The 17,777-nt window shown below is 37.7% G+C and overlaps 1 long non-coding RNA gene across 2 annotated transcripts in view; it reads right to left on the bottom strand.

Moving 5' to 3' along the window:
• The window catches only part of LOC108539518 (uncharacterized), a 73,972-nt gene that overhangs the window by 38,478 nt on the left and 17,717 nt on the right, over positions 1-17,777 (bottom strand). The gene's annotated exons all lie outside the window — the stretch shown is intronic.

The following is a 17,777-nucleotide window of genomic DNA, read 5'->3' on the forward strand; positions in this document are numbered from 1 at the left end:
CCCCCCCCCCCCCCGCTCCCCCCCGACACACACACACAATGTGGGGAATCAGAAGGAGAATTCAATGGAAGATGGAGAAATTTTAGGCTGAGCTCCTGTCTTAGACCAACAAGGTAAGCCAGAGGATAAGTGACAATTTACATGAGCCACAAAAATAGCTGCTGCTTTAATTCTACCCTCCACATCTTGCACAAGAGTCTCTGTGTCTTACCCTAAGTGGAAAATATATAGAAGGGAAATCTTGGAAATGAAGTTCAACCTAATCAAGCCGACACAAAACCAAGCCATCACAGTGTGTCTTCATGTGTGTTTTTTTCCCATGCTTTCAATCAGTCTCTCTGTGCACAGAGATAATGTATACATCAGCTAAGTATGGGTAAGTGTGTGTAGCCTTTCTTGGCATTCTCTTCCCTTTGTGTGTGTTTTCAAACACAATTGCATTTGTCTTTTAATGCGACTCTCCCTGTTACTGTTTCTTTTGGGCCTATTTTCTTTCTTCTTTGACCCTCTACCTTTTCTTTCCTGTATTTTCACCTCTTGACCTCATGCCTGTTTGATTGCTTCACTCTCTTTTTCTGTTTTATTACCAAGAAACTAAACTGTTTTAAAAGACTTTTTAAAAATCCACTTAGTGCATATATTTTATGGTCTCTATTCCTAACTTTCTACTATTTTCAGGGACATTGGATTTATCTTTTCTCCAAAAAGATCTTTTAAAAATATTATTTTTTTCTAAAAAGACCTTTTAAAATATTATATGGTCCTAGATTAATGTTTTCTGTGAGTATATGGCCCTGGTAGCAATGAGGTTTGTCTTTTGTGGTCTATTCAGTATGAAAAGTGATTGATTCTAGGCTCTAGTGGATGTCTTAGAGCAGCTCAGAGAGCCGCTGTGGGTCACTTCTTGCCCCCACACAGCATTTGACCAGTACTGCATCTGGTTTTTAGAGTGTTTATCACCTCATTTCGCTGCTTGCCTTTTCCTAGTTAGGTATTGCCTCATGAATGTCAATGCATCGCTTCTAAAATTAAGCGATTTTTAGAACACATTCTTTCTTAAAATATTTTTCTGAGACTTTTAAAGCCATCATCCATTTATAACAATTACCAAATTATTAAACATGAAGTTGCCCATATGGATGTTGTTATTATCTTGTCATATTATCAGGTGGACCAGATTAATAGAACATTTTTCTTCTATTCCCTAAATTCATGAGAGTTTGAGTTTGGGGAAAGGTAATTAGAAAGCACCAAACATTACTTAAGTATGGTGCTGGGGCATTAACCAATAATGGAGATTGGACTTGCTGGAGAATAGTAAAGGGCATTGGGGTCTATGATAAAGAAAAATAAGCCCGGGAGCGGGGGCTCACGCCTGTAATCCCAGCACTTTGGGAGGCCGAGGCGGGCAGATCACGAGGTCAGGAGATCGAGACCATCCTGGCTAACAAGGTGAAACCCCGTCTCTACTAAAAATGCAAAAAAATTAGCCGGGCGTGGTGGCAGGCGCCTGTAGTCCCAGCTACTTAGGAGGCTGAGGCAGGGGAATGGCATGAACCCAGGAGGCGGAGCTTGCAGTGAGCCAAGATCGCGCACTACACTCTAGCCTGGGCCACAGAGCCAGACCCTATCTCAAAAAATAAAATAAAATAAAATAAAAATAAAAATAAATGTCAAGGGATACGAAAGATGAGAGACTGTAAACAAATTGTATCTGCTTCTTAGATTAGGGAAGGACTTCTACTGCTGTGCTTCTTTAAAAAAGCCTCAAATCTGAAACTTGTCATTAGTTAAGTGTATCTGAGTCTTGCCTATCTCCTTAAGTTCAGGCTCTTTCTGTGTAGGGAGGCAATGGAGATGTTAGTCCAGGATGGGGGCCTGTTCACGACAACTGAGCATTGCTCTCCTGTACTCACACACTCATTCACATTGCACACACCCACCTACTCACAAAACTAGATTGGAAATATATGAGTTATAGTAATGCTGATACTTCACATTGGTGTAGAATTTTAGAATATAGAGTGTTTTCACATACATTATCTCAGAACGCAGAGAATAAGAGTCAGTGACCACAACGACGAGGATATATGGAGGGAATGGATAAGAAAGAACAAGAGAATGATAGGGAAGAAAGTGCCCATGGACGGAGACTAGCTAAAAATTAAGAAACGCCATGGCAGTAGCTGAGGGAACTTGGTACCATATCGCTAATCTACTTAACTGTTGAATAATGTTTTCTCTAAATGTCCCCAGGCATCATGAAGAGATGTAGCATATTTTTTTTTAACTTTTACTTTAGGTTCAGAGATGCATGTGCAGGTTTGTTGTATAGGTAAGTTCATATCATGGGGGTTTGTTGTACAGATTATTTTATCACCCAAGTACTAAGCCTATTACCCAGTAGTTATTTCTTTCTGATCCCCTCTCTCCTCTCACCTTCCACCCTCAAGTAGGCCCAAGTGTCTGTTGTTTCCCTCATTATGTCCATGAGTTCTCATCATTTAGCTCCCACTTGTAAGTGAGAACATGCAGTATTTGGTTTTCTGTTCCTGTGTTAGTTTGCTAAGGATAACAGCTTCCAGCTCCACCCACGTTTCTGAAAAATACATGATCTCATTATTTTTTCTGGCTGAATAATATTCTGGGGTGTATATGCACTATATTTCCTTTATCCAGTCAGTGATGGGCATTTAGGTTGATTCCATGTCTTTGCTATTGTGAATAGTGGAGATGCAGCATATTAGAGAGTATTGACATTTCCTAGTCTAGACTCCAAAATTAGTTAAGAACATTTGGAAAAAGTAATACAAAGATTTCAGGGAAAAAAAAAAAAAAAAAAACCTGCTGTGCAGGCTGCTATTACTAAATTCATTTGAACTATGATCCAAAAATGCACTTCAAGTCTTGCAGGGTTTGGAACACTGATGGACATCCATATGTGTTTCATAAGGCTCTTTGGCCAAGAAGTAGCAGAAGATGACAATCAGTGGGCTGTCAGCTCATTCAACCTTCAGGACTTTGGTGGGAAAGTGAAAAGATGGGCAACCGATTTGAGCTGCCCTGTCAAGGTATCTGCTGCCCAGTCATGCAAACACCAGAAGAGTTCGAACTGATCGCACTAGCACAGCAGTCACAGGACTAGGGTTGACTGGACTGTGAAGACTAAGCAAATACTACTGCAGATCTCCTCACTGCATCACCAGAAAGCTGACATCAAAGGGGAGGAAAAGCCAGCACCTGTTCTCCCAAGGGACTTACATCACTCAGTTCCTCAGTAATAGCTCTCATGTAGATTAAATATCTTTTTTTGTTCTAGTTTGTGATGGTTACATCAAAACTAGGATGATTTTGATAACAGTAATGAAGTTTTGCAACATATCTGTCATTCAGCACTGTTTTCTGTGTCCTCCATCACTGTTCTAATTCAGGCTCCTGTCAGGAAAAATTGTAAAAGACTTTGGAAGACAAAAAATAAAATTACTGGATGTCCTGTCTAGCACATTGTTCCTGTTTGCTTGTGACTTTCATCATCTTTGAGCTATTTTAGCGATCTTGTAAATTGTAGAAAACTTACAGTCATGAAAATGATTCTTGTTCATAGAAATTCAGTTTTTTATTGCCCTGTGGAAATTGACCAGTTTTGCATCTACAGTATTCTAAATTCATCTAAGCATTTTTGATTGTTAATATACGTGTGTTGTTTGATTCTCTTTTTAATTAGTTGTAACATCTTACCGTTTTTTTCATTAATTAATGAATCAAATGCCATCTTTGACATGTATTTATTTTATGTGCCTTTTATTCTTTAATGCCTTCTTCAGTTCTTTCCTGGATTATACCAGCCTCCTAACTTGTTTCTCCATAGAGTAACTTGAGAAATCTCTTCAAAAATGGAAATCAGGCTATTTTCTTTTCTAGCTGAAAATCCGTCAAGGATTTTATTGTTCTTATAATAAAACGCAAACTCCATGTCTCGGTTTACAAAATTCCAAAGTGTCTAGTACTTATATTCTCTCCAATCTATTTTTTTTTTGTATTGAGACGGAGTTTCGCTCTTGTTGCCCATGCTGGAGTACAGTGGTGCGATCTTGGCTCATTACAACCTCAGCCTCCCAGGTTCAAGCGATTCTCCTGTCTCAGCCTCCCTAGTAACTGTAGTAGCACCTAGTAGTCCCTAGGTGCCCACCACTACTCCTGACTAATTTTTGTATTTTTAGTAGAGATGGAGTTTCGCCATGTTGGCCAGGATGATCTCGATCTCCTGACTTTAGGTGACCCACCTGCCTCAGTCTCCCAAAGTGCTGGGATTACAGGCATGAGCCACTGTGCCCGGCCTTCTCTAACCTAATTTTATGCCGTTCTCCTGATTTTACATTATATTCTAGTTATACTGGTCCCATTCTGTTCCTGGAATTTATCAAACCTTTTTCCATCTCAGGACCTTTGCAATTACTTATCTCTGCCTAAAATGCTTTTTTGGTAGATATTTGCCTGGCTGACTCAGTCTTATTCTTTAGGTCTCAACTTCCCTCTGAGGTCCCCATGAGACCATTAGGTCCCATTTCTCTCCTCAGATAAGCTTTCCCTGGCTATTCTTTCTAATAGTGTGTTATACCATCCTATTTATGGTAATCTGTATTCTTTATCTCATTTCTATTTGATACCTCCACTAAAAAGTAAACTCAGTGAAGAGACAGAATGTGTTGTCATATTATCTACTGTCTCACGAGATATATTTCATGTAGTAAAGATCATTTGTGGAATAAATGAAAAATATGGGAGGAAAAGCCCTTGAATTTCGGAAGACACCTGGAGACTTATGAATGAGAAAATAAAGACCCTATTAAGGAACATGTCATATAATATTTGTAAATAAGAAAGGTTGTGTGTTCTATGATGACCAGAGAGCCAAGTGTTGGTGTGAATATATCCAAGAATAGGAACAAGTAAGGATATGGTGGTCATATATGGGTATGATACTCTTTGAAAGAATAAATGTTCCATTTCTCATTTACTTATAGTTAGATGTATTTAGGAAGGGTCTCCTTATTGTCTTAAGAACTTAGGTGGAAATTCAATAATTACTCAATAGCAGTATTTCCCACTAAAGTAATTTTATTATTTGGGTTTCTAGAATAATAATGGGACCAAATTAACATTGGATGAGTAGAGAATGAATGAATAAATGCCATCTATGTTAATCTTATTAGCAGAAAGATAGAGGCATAGATAAAGAGGATGATTTAATATATTGACAGTAGTTGAAATGACAGTCTTTATGGGGAAATGAATAATTAGTCTGATTGTAGTTTGGATAGAGAGGACTTATTGGACCCTCTCCATTTCCAATTCCAGGTTCCTTTTGGTCTTGTTCTCCTTCTCAATCTTTTTTCATGTTTTAATCAGTTTGCTTTTTTCTGTATGATTTATTTTTTTCCTGGCACGTTTTACTTTCTGTTGACATTTTTCTCCTTCACTTTCTCCAGAAAATGAATATGGAAGGTTCTTAAAGCACCAAAGAACATATATATATAAAGGACCACAAGGTGATGATGTTTTTAATAATCATTGCATCTCAAATATCCAGTCATGGTCCAGGCAATGAAAATTGTATATTAATCATGAAAGATTAATATTAAGATAACAGAAGAAGGGTAATGTCTTAGCTTGGATTCTCCGGAAAGTAAAGCCTGAACCAAAGAATTAAGTGCAAATGTTTTATTGGAAAGTGAGGCTCAAGGAGGTGGAAAAGAGACAAGGTTAGCAGGGGAGGAGGGAGTGCCAGGACAAAGATTCATTATGCTGTTGCCCACAGCTATAGGTGACTAGATGTTCAAGCTCCCATGTCTGCTTAATGAGGCATATGAAATGCATCTCAAGACTACCAGTATATGGGAATGAAAGTGAAAAGCAAATTCATTGGCTTTCATTACTCATTAGTCATAGGTTCACCCCATGGCATTATAATTCTTCAGCGTTTTCAAGCTGCATAGTTGCGAGTGCCAAGGGCGTTCCCAAAGGGTCTGCTACCCCATATCGTTAAAGAAGCTCCTGGGAAGAGGGTAGGCACTACATGGTCTAGATCTGAGATGTCAGATTTCATATCTGCTAAACTGGGTGCTTAGAATAAGAGAGAGCTGAGACCAAAAGAATCTGAAGTGCTGTGAATAAATGTACAAAATATAGAGGAAGCAGCAACATTTAAAAGTTGAAGACAGAAGACAGGGAAAAGAGCAGAAAATCATTAACCAACTGCGTGACCTTATGCGATACAATCTACAACTTGCAACCTCAGACCTTTCAACTGTGAAATAAAGGAGTCGCTCTAGCTCAGTGGTCCTTAATGTTGGTTGAACATAAAATCATCTGGGTATCTTTAAAAATACCATTGCCTAGGGCCTGTCCCCAGATATTCTGATTTGTTTTATGTCTGGTGCAAACTGAACAATGGGACTTTTGTCAAAACAAACTCACTAGATGATTCTAATGTGCAGGAAAGATTGAGAGTCACTGCTGTAGAATCTGTAAGGGCTTATTCACTTATACCATGTTATGATTTTATCTATAGTTTTAAAATGCCTATGGAAAAATATTCTCCATTGTCTTTTTAGCCAGATATTGTTCAGAACTTCCAACTCCATGAACTTACACTTATAAATTCTTCCATTTGAATATTATGTATCAGTTCCGCAGATGATTATGGATTTTTCAATTTTAGCCAAACTGTAAGTTAAATTAATTATTTCAATTGGCCTTTGATTAATATGTTTTTCTTTTTCCTGAATAACTCTGTTGCAATTTCTATTGGCTGCATAGTATAGTTTTTTGAACATCAGCCTAGTGATCTTTCTTCTTGCCAAATACTTTTGGAGAAACTGCTAACAGGAAACTACTTTGTTTTCTCTATTTTGCAATAATTGAACTGTTTTCAGTTACTCTTATCTAAAATATAAAATAAAAGTAGACAAATTTTAAAAATTACAAATATAGCTAAGGTTTAAAGACAGAAGATACCAAAAAATGCCCATGAACTCACAATTAGTTTAGAAAAAAGAACATGTTTTATTAAACCCAAATTCCCTGTGAGTATGCCCTTGCATCCTATCCTCTTCCATTACTACTACTCAAAAGTAGCCACTATATGTAATTTCATATTTGTGATTCTCTTGCTTTTCCTTATAGTTCTAACACAATATTTAGACTATTAAATAACACATAGCTTAGTTTTGCATATTTTGAACCATATATGAATGAAGTTATATTCTATGTATTCTTCAACTTGCTTTTTAGGGTTAGATTCATCTGAGATTTATTTTCATTGTAGCTGTAAATAATTGATTTTTACTGTTATATAGCATTCTATAGTAGGACTAAACTACAGTTTATCTATTTGTATAACTAGATAGATTAACCGCAGTAACAAATAATCCTAAAACATTCAGTGGCTTATTTTTTGCCCACACAATGTCTGATGCAGACAAAATCTTGTTAGACAACTGTCTTGCTTGTCCATCCTCAAAGCAGAGAACCTAGGGATGCAGGCTCTTTCCATTGTGTGTGTTCAACATTTTGCAGTCTTTGATTGCAAAATGGAAATGGGGATGAGAGCAGAGGTGTGATGTGTTTGCATGTGAGTGAGAAGGAGAGACAGAAATAGAGGGAGAGGGAGAGTGAGAAACAGAGAGACAGAAAGATAGAGATGAGAGAGAGTTGGAGAGGAGAGAGGAGAAAAGGAGAAGGAGAGGGGAGAGGAAAAAGAAGAAGGAGAGAAGAGAAGGAGGAGGTGAAGGAGATTACTGTATAAGGCATTTCTGACCATTGTGTTTTCCCACATATTAAACAGAACACAATTACATGGCTCCACCTAGATGGAGAAGATGGCATGTGCCTACTATGAAAAGCAAATGGTTTGGAAAATGCATGATATAGTCTCTGCTATACCTTAATACTTCAATAAAAATTTAAATTATTTTTTAATTTTTTAAAATTGAGATGCTGTGGACATTCTTTTGTCTCCCAATGTACATGGGCAAATATTTTCCTAGTGCAGTGGATATTGAACATTTTAAAACCATAACTTCATGTATGAAATATATTTTGCATTACTCTATGTCCTTATAAACATACATACACATATATAACATATATGTTATATAAACATACATACACATAAACACTTTAAAGTGGGAGACTTTTCACCCAAAATATATTTATTATTCTTTCTTTGTGTGTGTGTGTGTCTGTATGTTTCGCAGAATTGGACCTAGGATTTTAACATACTAGAGAACAAACTGTTCATTGATGGGGTTTCAGACTCTGTATCGCAAAAAAACCTTTAAGAAGTTAAAACCTGTCCAGTATTGGTATAATACCCAAGAACATCATAATTATCTCAAAAGGCTATTAAAATTATTCTCCCTTTTCTCATCACATATCAGTGTGATACACTCCTACCAAAAAATCTCACAACAGATGAACTATAGAATCTGGTATGAGAATATAAATATTTTCAATTATATCAGACATTTAAAATATTTGCAAAAAAATTTATCTCTTACTGCTCTTTTTCTTTATTTTATTGACTTATTTTAAATGGACAATAATTTTATATATTTATGGTGTACAAGATGATGTTTATACATTGTGGAATGTCTAAATCCAAGTAATTAACATATGCATCAAAACTTGCTGAGAGTAGATTTTAAGTATTCTCACAACCAAATAATAAATATATGAGGTGTGTTAATTATACATTATTCTTAAATTAGTTCACCATTTATAGCTCTCAACTTCCTTTGTTGTGCAAACTTTAATACTAGTTCTCCTTGAATAGAAAGAACTGAATTCAAAAGCTGAGTTAGTAACTCTTTTTCTTTTAGATACACTGATATGATTTGGCTCTGTCCCCACCTAAATCTCATTTTGTATTGTAGCTTCCACAATCCTCATGTGTCATGGAAGGAACCTGGGAGGGAAGTAATTAAATCATGGAGGCAGGTCATTCCTGTGCTGTTTTCGTGATACTGAGTAAGTCTCACAAGATCTGATGGTTATAAAGGGGAGTTTTCCTGCACATGTTCTCTTGCCTGCCACCATGTAAGACATGCCTTGCTTCTCCTTCACCTTCTGCCATGATTGTGAGGCCTCCCCAGCCATGTGGCACTGTGAGTCAATTAAACCTCTTTGTTAAAAATAAATTACCCTGTCTTGGGTCTGTCTTTGCTAGCAGCATGAGAACAGACTAATACAGTAAATTGGTACTCGTAGAGGTGCTGCTATAAAGATACCTGAAAATGTAGAAGTGACTTTGGAACTAGGTAACAGGCAAAGGTTGGAACAGTTAGGAGGGCTCAGAAGAAGACAGGAAAATGTTGGAAAGTTTGGAACTTCCTAGAGGCTTGGAGGGCTCAGAAGACAGGAGTATGTGGGAAAGTTTGGAGTTTCCTAGACATCTGTTGAATGGTTTTGACTAAAATGCTGATAGTGATATGGACAATAAGTCCAGGTTGAGGTGGTCTCAGATGGAGGTGAGGAATTTGTTGAGAACTGGAGTAAAGGTGACTCTTGCTATGCTTTAGCAAAGAGACTGGCAGCATTTTGTCTGTGCCCTAGAGATCTGTGGAACTTTGAACTTGAGAGAGATAATTTAGGGTATCCAGTGGAAGAAATTTCTATGCAGCAAGGTATTCAAGAGAAAGCACAGCATAAAAGCTTGGAAAATTTGCAGCCTGATGATATGATAGAAAAGAAAAACCCATCTTTTGGGGAGAAATCTTTCTGACTCCATACTTTAAGCCCAAATGATTGTTGAACCTAGAGAAGCTTTGGTGGATCACATCCTTAGCCGTAATAAAAGCTTATGGCTTTGGCTCTTTTCTATGCACGTTTAAAACTTCCTGGCACAGTTATACTTTCATATAACATAGCTGAGTATGAATGCCTTTGGCTTTTGAGGCTGAGTAATGCTTTCACAGGTTGAATATTTCTTACTAAAAATGTTTGGGACCAGAAGTGTTTCAAATTTAATATTTTCTTAGATTTTTGAATATTTGCATTGAGCATCCATGGTGTGAAAATCCGAAATCCAAAATGTTCTAGTGAGCATTTCCTTTGAGCATCATTCCAGAACTCAAAAATTCCAAATTTTGGAGCATTTCAGATTTCAGATTTTCATATTAGCAGTGCTTAACCCGAAGTACCTCCTGAGTAGATGAGGCAAAATGGAATGTAATTAAAAGACTTGGTGAGGCCAAGAGATTTGCAGTATCACTTATATTACACTGTATTTTGGACGGACCAAAGGTTTACCTTGGATGATTATATCACCTTTTCAACAGGCTGCTGCTCTGATAAACTTGCTGAGAAGTTTTGGTTAATATGCTAAACCTAGCCTTTTTGCTACTGAGCATTTGACTTCATTCTCAGATAAGGCCCAAAATTATTTTCAGGCCTTCTTAGATTCTTGCTGTGGTGGGAGGCTGAAAAAAATTCAAAACAAAACCAAAAAAAACTGTGTGAGATAAAAGTGACCTGGTATTTTGTGCCATCTTCACGACTGATTATCTAACCAAGAAGGTTGTTATAAAAATGTAGCATTAAGATGTGTGAGCTTGTGGACAATACTGGACATGAAGTTTTTATTTTACTACCTACAAAATTTATTTTATGTCTTTCATCTAGAGTTTCTCATTTTAAAGTGGATACTCTAGTCTTATAATATTCCTTCTAGTGTCAAACCTCTTACATCCTGTAGCCTTGTTTTCTCAGTTTTGGGTCTCTGTAGGTCCTTCATTCTTCTCTGAGCCTCTAAGTCTCCAAAACCAGGACATCTTCTAGAACTTTTGCATTTCTTTGATGGGCTTTAGGGAAATAAATGTGTTGCCACATCTTTAACCATCTGTCTGTGTTCATTTCCATGCTGTTATGACAGAATACCAAACAAAGACTGGGTAATTTATAAACAATAGAAATTTGTTTGGTTCACAGTTCTATAGGCTAGGAAGTCCAAGATCAAGGGGCTATATTGGGCATGGGCCTATGCACTGTGTCATAACATGGCAGAAGGCATCACATGGTGAGAAGGAGAAGGAAGGCCAAAGTCGCCTTTTCAACCCATTCTTTTCTTTCTTTCTTTTTTTTTTTTTTTTTTTTTTTTTTTTTTTTTGTTTCTTTTTGTTGTTGTTGTTGAGATGGAGTCTGCCTCTGTTGCCCAGGCTGGAGTACAGTGGCATGATCTTGGCTCACTGCAATCTCTGCCTCCAGGATTTAAGCAATTCCCTGCATCAGCCTCCTGAGTAGGTGGGATTACAGGTGTCTGCCACCACGCCCGGCTAATTTTTTTATTTATAGTAGAAAAGGGGTTTCACCATCTTGGCCAGGCTGGTCTTGAACTCCTGAACTTGTGATCCACCCACATCGGCCTCCCAAAGTGCTCGGATTACAGGTGTGAGCCACCATGCCTGGCCCATAACCCACTCTTAATAATGAACCTGTTCCTGTGAAAAGGACATTAATCCATGAATGAGGGCAGAGTCCTCATAACCACCTCTTAAAGATCTCACCTCTCAACACTTTTGCACTGGGGACTAAGTTTCCAATACATGAGGGACACATTCAAATCACCACACTAGCTAAACATTTCCCTCTTCTACTGATACACTATGCTATTGTACTGTTTTACAAGACACCAAACTAAATAGGGGACTACTACGTCACAATGTGAGCCCAGTGTTCTCGAGTGCCCCATTCCTACTGGGAATTTTCCACTCTGTGTCTCACACCCGAACAGATTTCAAAAAGGGGAAAGTAAGAATGTTAGCATTTGTCTTCTTCCTCTAACTTTTCATACTTTTACTGATTCTCTCAGGGTCATTCTTGCTTTCCACCGTACCTCATCTTTTCCATTTTCTTCCCTTAGGGTTCTGTATATCTTCCTCTATACTATATCCCTAGTTCTTTCTACTTATGGTTTCAAGTCAATCAAGCCTGCACCCTGAAAAGTTATAGTATGTGAAATCTAGAAAATCTGTTTTATTTTTGTTTTTAGTAATATCAACGTTTCCAACCTATTGTTTTGCTTTAAATGTAAAATGTGTGGTTTAAAACTCAAATGTGAATATTAGCTCTTTATCTGTGAATTTCTATCATAACAACATTTATCATCCTTTCAGCAAATGAATGCCTGTACTTAGAGAAGGTTGGTGCAAAAAAATGGAAAGAATGGAAGGGGCACAAGATATCCAACTAGACAAGCCAGGAAGACTGCGCTCACTGAGAGAGACCAAATTATTGAGTGAATAAAATTGGAGAAGAATTGAAAGAAATTGCATGCAAAGATTCATACAAAGGATCAGTGAAACCAATAATTGCTTATTTGAAAGAATTAAGATTGGTATTGGCTAGCTAGATTAACAAAGAAACAAAAAAGAGAAGTCTAAATAAATACAATCAGAAATGACAAAGATGACACTACAACCAAACCCACATAAATGCAAAAGATTCTCAGATTATTATGAACAACTCTATGCACACAAATTAAAAAGTCTAGAGGAAATAGATAAATTACTGGAAACACACAACCTCCCAAGATAGAATCAGGAAGAACATGATAACCAAAACACAAACCAATAAGTCCTGAAATTGAATACATAACAAAAACCTATCAATCACAAAAAGCCTTGGACCACATAGATCCACAGGAAATTCTACCAGACATACAAAGAAGAACTGCTACCAATCCTACAGAAAGTATTTCATAAAATAAAAGGCCGGGCATGGTGGCTCACACCTGTAAGCCCAGCACTTTGGGAGGCCGAGGAGGGCAAATCACCAGGTCAGGAGATCAAGACCATCCTGGCTAACATGGTGAAACCCTGTCTCTACTAAAAATACAAAAAATTAACTGGGCATGGTGGCAGGCGCCTGTAGACCCAGCTACTCAGGAGGCTGAAGCAGGAGAATGGGGTAAACCCAAGAGGCAGAGCTTGCAGTGAGCTGAGATCAGGGCACTGCACTCCAACCTGGGCGACCGAGTGAGACTCCATCTCAAAAAACCATATGAACATCTTAATTGAAATGAAAAAAGGTTTTGATAAATCCAAGATCCTTTCATGATAAAAAGTCTTAATGCATCCAGAATTGGTGGGTTCTTGGTCTCACTGACTTCAAGAATGAAGCCACAGACCCTTGTGGTGAGTGTTACAGTTCCTAAAGATGGTGTGTCTGGAGATTGTTCCTTCTGATGTTTGGACCTGTTCGGAGTTTCTTCCTTCTGGTGGGTTCATGGTCTCACTGGCCTCAGGAGTGAAGCCGCAGACCTTTGTGGTAAGTGTTACAGCTGTTAAGGCCGCGCATCTGGAGTTGTTCCTTCCTCCTGTGGGAAGTTGTTCATTTCTCCCTGGAGGTTCGTAGTCTCAAGGGCTGGCCTCAGGAGTGAAGTTGCAGACCTTTGCAGTAAGTGTTACAGCTCATAAAGGCAGTACCCACCCAAAGAGTAAGCAGCAGCATGATTTATTGAAAAAAGTGAAAGAACAATGCTTCCACAGTGTGGAAGGGTACCCGGGTTACCACTGCTGGCTTGGGCAGCCTGCTTTTATTCCCTTATTTGACCCCATTCACATCCTGCTGATTGGTCCAGTTTACAGAGACCTGATTGGTCTATTTTACAGAGAGCTGATTAGTCCATTTTGACAGAGTGCTGATTGGTGCATTTACCCTTTAGCTAGACACAGAGTACTAGACAGAAAAGTTCTCCAAGCCCCCAATAGATTAGCTAGATACAGAGTACTGATTGGTGTATTTACAAACCTTGAGCTAGACACAGGGTGCTGATTGGTGCATTTACAATCCCTGGGCTAGACACAGAGTGGTAATTGGTGTATTTACAATATGTTAGCTAGACACAGAGTGCTAGACAGAAAAGTTCTCCAAGTCTTCACTAGATTAGCTAGATACAAAGCACTGATTGGTGCATTTACAAACCTTGAGTTAGACACAGGGTGCTGTTTGGTGTATTTACAATCCCTTACCTAGACATAAAGGTTCACCAAGTTCCCACTAGAGTCAGGAACCCAGCTGACTTCACCTAGTGTGTCCCATGCCAGGGCTGTGGGCAGAGCTGCCTGCCAGTCCTGTGTCATGTGCCTGCACTCCTCAACCCTTGGGTGGTCGATGGGACTGGGCACCAGGGAGCAGGGGCAGTGCCCGTCAAGGAGGCTCCGGCCCTGTGGAAGCCCAAAGCCATTGTCATATTGTATGGGGAAAAGCTAGAACCATTCCACTTGAGGGTAGAGACTGGAACTGGAAGACGAAGGTGCCTACTCTCACCGCTCTTATTCCGTGTCATACTGTAAGTCCTAGCCAGAGCAATCAGGCAAGAAAAAGAAATAAGCATTGATATAGGAAAAGAAGAAGTCAAGCTATCACTTTTCACTGATGATATGATTCTATACCCAGAAAACCCTAAAGACAGCCAAAGGCTCCTAGAACCAATAAACAACTTTAGTGAAGTTTTAGGGTACAAAATAAACATGCAAAAGTCAGTAGTATTTCTGTACACAAGTAACATTCAAGCTGAGAGTCAAATAACACAATCCTATTTAAAATAGCCAAAAAATTGAAATACCTAGGAATACAGTTAACTGAGGAGGTGAAAGATATCTATAAGGAGACCTAGAAAACACTACTGAAATAAATAAGAGATAACACAAATAAATGGAAAAGCATTAAATGCTCATGGATTACAAGAATCAATATCATTAAATGGCCATACTGCCCAAAGTAATTTACAGGCTCGATACAATTACTATAAAACTGCCAACATAGTTTTTCACAGAATTAGACAAAAACTGTTTTAAAATTTATATCATACCAAAAAAACACAGTGAATAGCCAAAACAATCCTAAGCAAAAGGAACAAAGCCAAAAGCATCACACACCAACTTCAAACTATACTATAAGGCTACAGAAACCAAAGCAGCATGATATGAGGTAGGAGACTGGCAGGACTTGTTTTCTGGTCACCACGCTGCTGAGTGAAACAGGGTATAATCCAGACGGGATAAAGTGAAGAAACCAGCATAAACAAGCAGATGTCAATGAAGGCGATTCATAGCTGCCTCATTGCTCATTAGCATAGGACACACCCACTAGTGCCATGACAGTTTACAAATGCCATGGCAATGACCTGGAAGTCACCAACCCTTTATGTGGCAACAACCCAGAATTTACTGCCTGTTTCTTAGAAAGCTATAAATACCCACCCCTAAATTTGCATTGACATGCCTCTTAGTTTGCATGTAATTGAAAGTGGGTTTACTTGAGTATAAATACAATTGCTAAGAGCCCATATGTTGCTGACTCTGGGCACATAGCCTGTGTGTTAGCCCTGTTCCACAAGGAACAGCACTTTTCAATAAAAGATTGCTGTCTAACAGCACCAGTTCACCTTTGAATTCTTTCCTGGGTGAAGTCAAGAACCCTCATGGGCTAAACCTCAATTTTCAAGTTCACCTGTGCTGCATCAGTACTGGTGCAAAAACAGACATATATCAATCAATGGAATAGAAAAGAAAATCCCATAATAAAACCAGACACCTACCTATCTTATCTTCAACAAAGCCAACAAAAACAAACAATGGGGAAAGGACTCCTTATTCAATAAATGATATTGGGATAGTTAGCTATCCCTATGTAAAAGAGTGAAACTGAACCCCTTCCTTTTACCATATACAGAAAATAACTCGACATGAGTTAAAGACTTAAATGTAAGACCTCAAACTATAGAAATCCTAGAAGAAAACCTAGGAAACACCATTCTGGACATTGGCTTTGGGAAAGAATTTTTGGCTAAGCCCCCAAAAGCAATTCGACAACAACAGAAATTGACAAATGGGGCCTAATTAAACTAAAGAGCTTCTGCACAGCAGAAGAAACTGTCAACAGAGTAAAAAGATGACGTAAAGAATGGGAGAGAAAGTATTTTGAATCTACATGTCTGACAGCGGTCTAATATTCAGAATCTTTAAGAAGCTTAAATCAATAACCAAAAAACAAATGACTCCATTAAAAAGTGAGCAAAGGACATGAACAGATACTTAACAAAAGAAGACATATAAGTGGCCAACAAACACATGAATAAACGTTCATCACCAATTATCAGAGAAATGCAAATCAAAACCATAGTGAAATTCTGCCTCACACTGGTCAGAATGGCTATAACTGAAAAGTCAAATATAATAGATGTTGATGAGACTACAAAGCAAAGGAAATGCTTACACACTGTTGGTGGGAATGTAAATTAGTCCAGCCACTGTGGAAAGCAGTTTGGAGATTTCTCAAAGAACTTAGAACTACCATTTGACCTAGTAATTCCATTACTATGTATATACCCAACAGAAAATAAATTCTTCTACCAAAAAGACACATGCATGCATATGTTAATCACAGGGTTACTCACAATAACAAACACATGGAATCAACCTAGGTGCCCATCAGTGGTGGATTACATTAATAATATATGGTACATTTACACCATGGAATACTACGTGGCTGTAAAAATGAACAAAATTGTGTTATTTGCAGCAACATGGATGCAGCTGGAAGCCATAATCATAAGCAAATTAATGAAGGAACAGAAAACCAACTACCACATGTTTTCTTTTTGATGTTGAGTAGTATTCCTTCACTTTGATGAATATTTTTTTCCAGTCTTTGGCCATTATAAATAAAACTACTATGAATATACAAGTACAAATCTTTGTGTGTAGAGATGCTCTTATTTCTCTCGGGTGAAAAGCTAGAAATTAAATTAATGGGTTTTATGGGAACTGGATGTTTAACTTTTTAAGAACCTGCCAACTGCTTTCCAAATTCTTATTTTGAATTTGCATAAGTGATATGTGAGCACTCCAATTGCTCCACATTAAAGCTAATACTTCATATTGTCACTCATTTTAATGTTAGATGTTCTTGTGTGTATGCAGTGTTATCTCCTTGCTACCAATGATTAATAATGTTCATTATATTTTCATGTGCTTGTTTGTTATTTGGGATCTTTATGTAAAATATTGGTTCAAGTCTTTTGTTCATCTTTGAGCTGTTTGTCTTAGAAGTGGTTTGTATGTATTCCACACAAATTCTGGATACAAGCAAGTACTTACGAGATATACGTTTTTCAAATATCTTCTCTCAGCACTCTTTCTTTTTCATTTCTTGGTATGTATTTCAAATAGCAAAAGTTTTTTTCACTTTGATAAAGCCTAATTTATCAATTTGTTCACTATATGGTTGATTTTTGTGTACCCTAAGAAATCTTTGCCAAGCCAAGGATATTCTTCAACTTTTCTTCTCTATGTTATACAGGTTCAGCTCATATAGTAGGTCTATAACAAATTCTTAGTCACACTTTCTATATGTAAAGTTAGGTATGAGTATTTTTTTTTTTGACTTGTTGGCTTTTTTGTTGTTGTTGTTGTTGTTTTAATTTTTTTGTACATGGATATCCAAATGTCTCAACATCATTTGTTTAAAAGATTATCTTTTCTCCACAAAATTACCTACATTTTGTTGAAAATTATTTGACCATATATGTGTTCATCTAGTTGTGGACTCTCTTTCCTGATCTATTTATCTATATGTGATTATCACTATGCCATTTTGTATCTCCTGTTTATGTTCCCTCAAAATTCTTATGTTAAAATCTTAACCCCAAAGGTTAAGGTATTAAGAGCTGGGACTTTGGGAGGTAATTAGGTCATGAGACAGAGCCCTCATAA

This window comes from Rhinopithecus bieti, unplaced genomic scaffold (genome assembly GCF_001698545.2).
Source record: "Rhinopithecus bieti isolate Rb0 unplaced genomic scaffold, ASM169854v2 scaffold_17984, whole genome shotgun sequence".
NCBI lineage: Eukaryota > Metazoa > Chordata > Mammalia > Primates > Cercopithecidae > Rhinopithecus > Rhinopithecus bieti.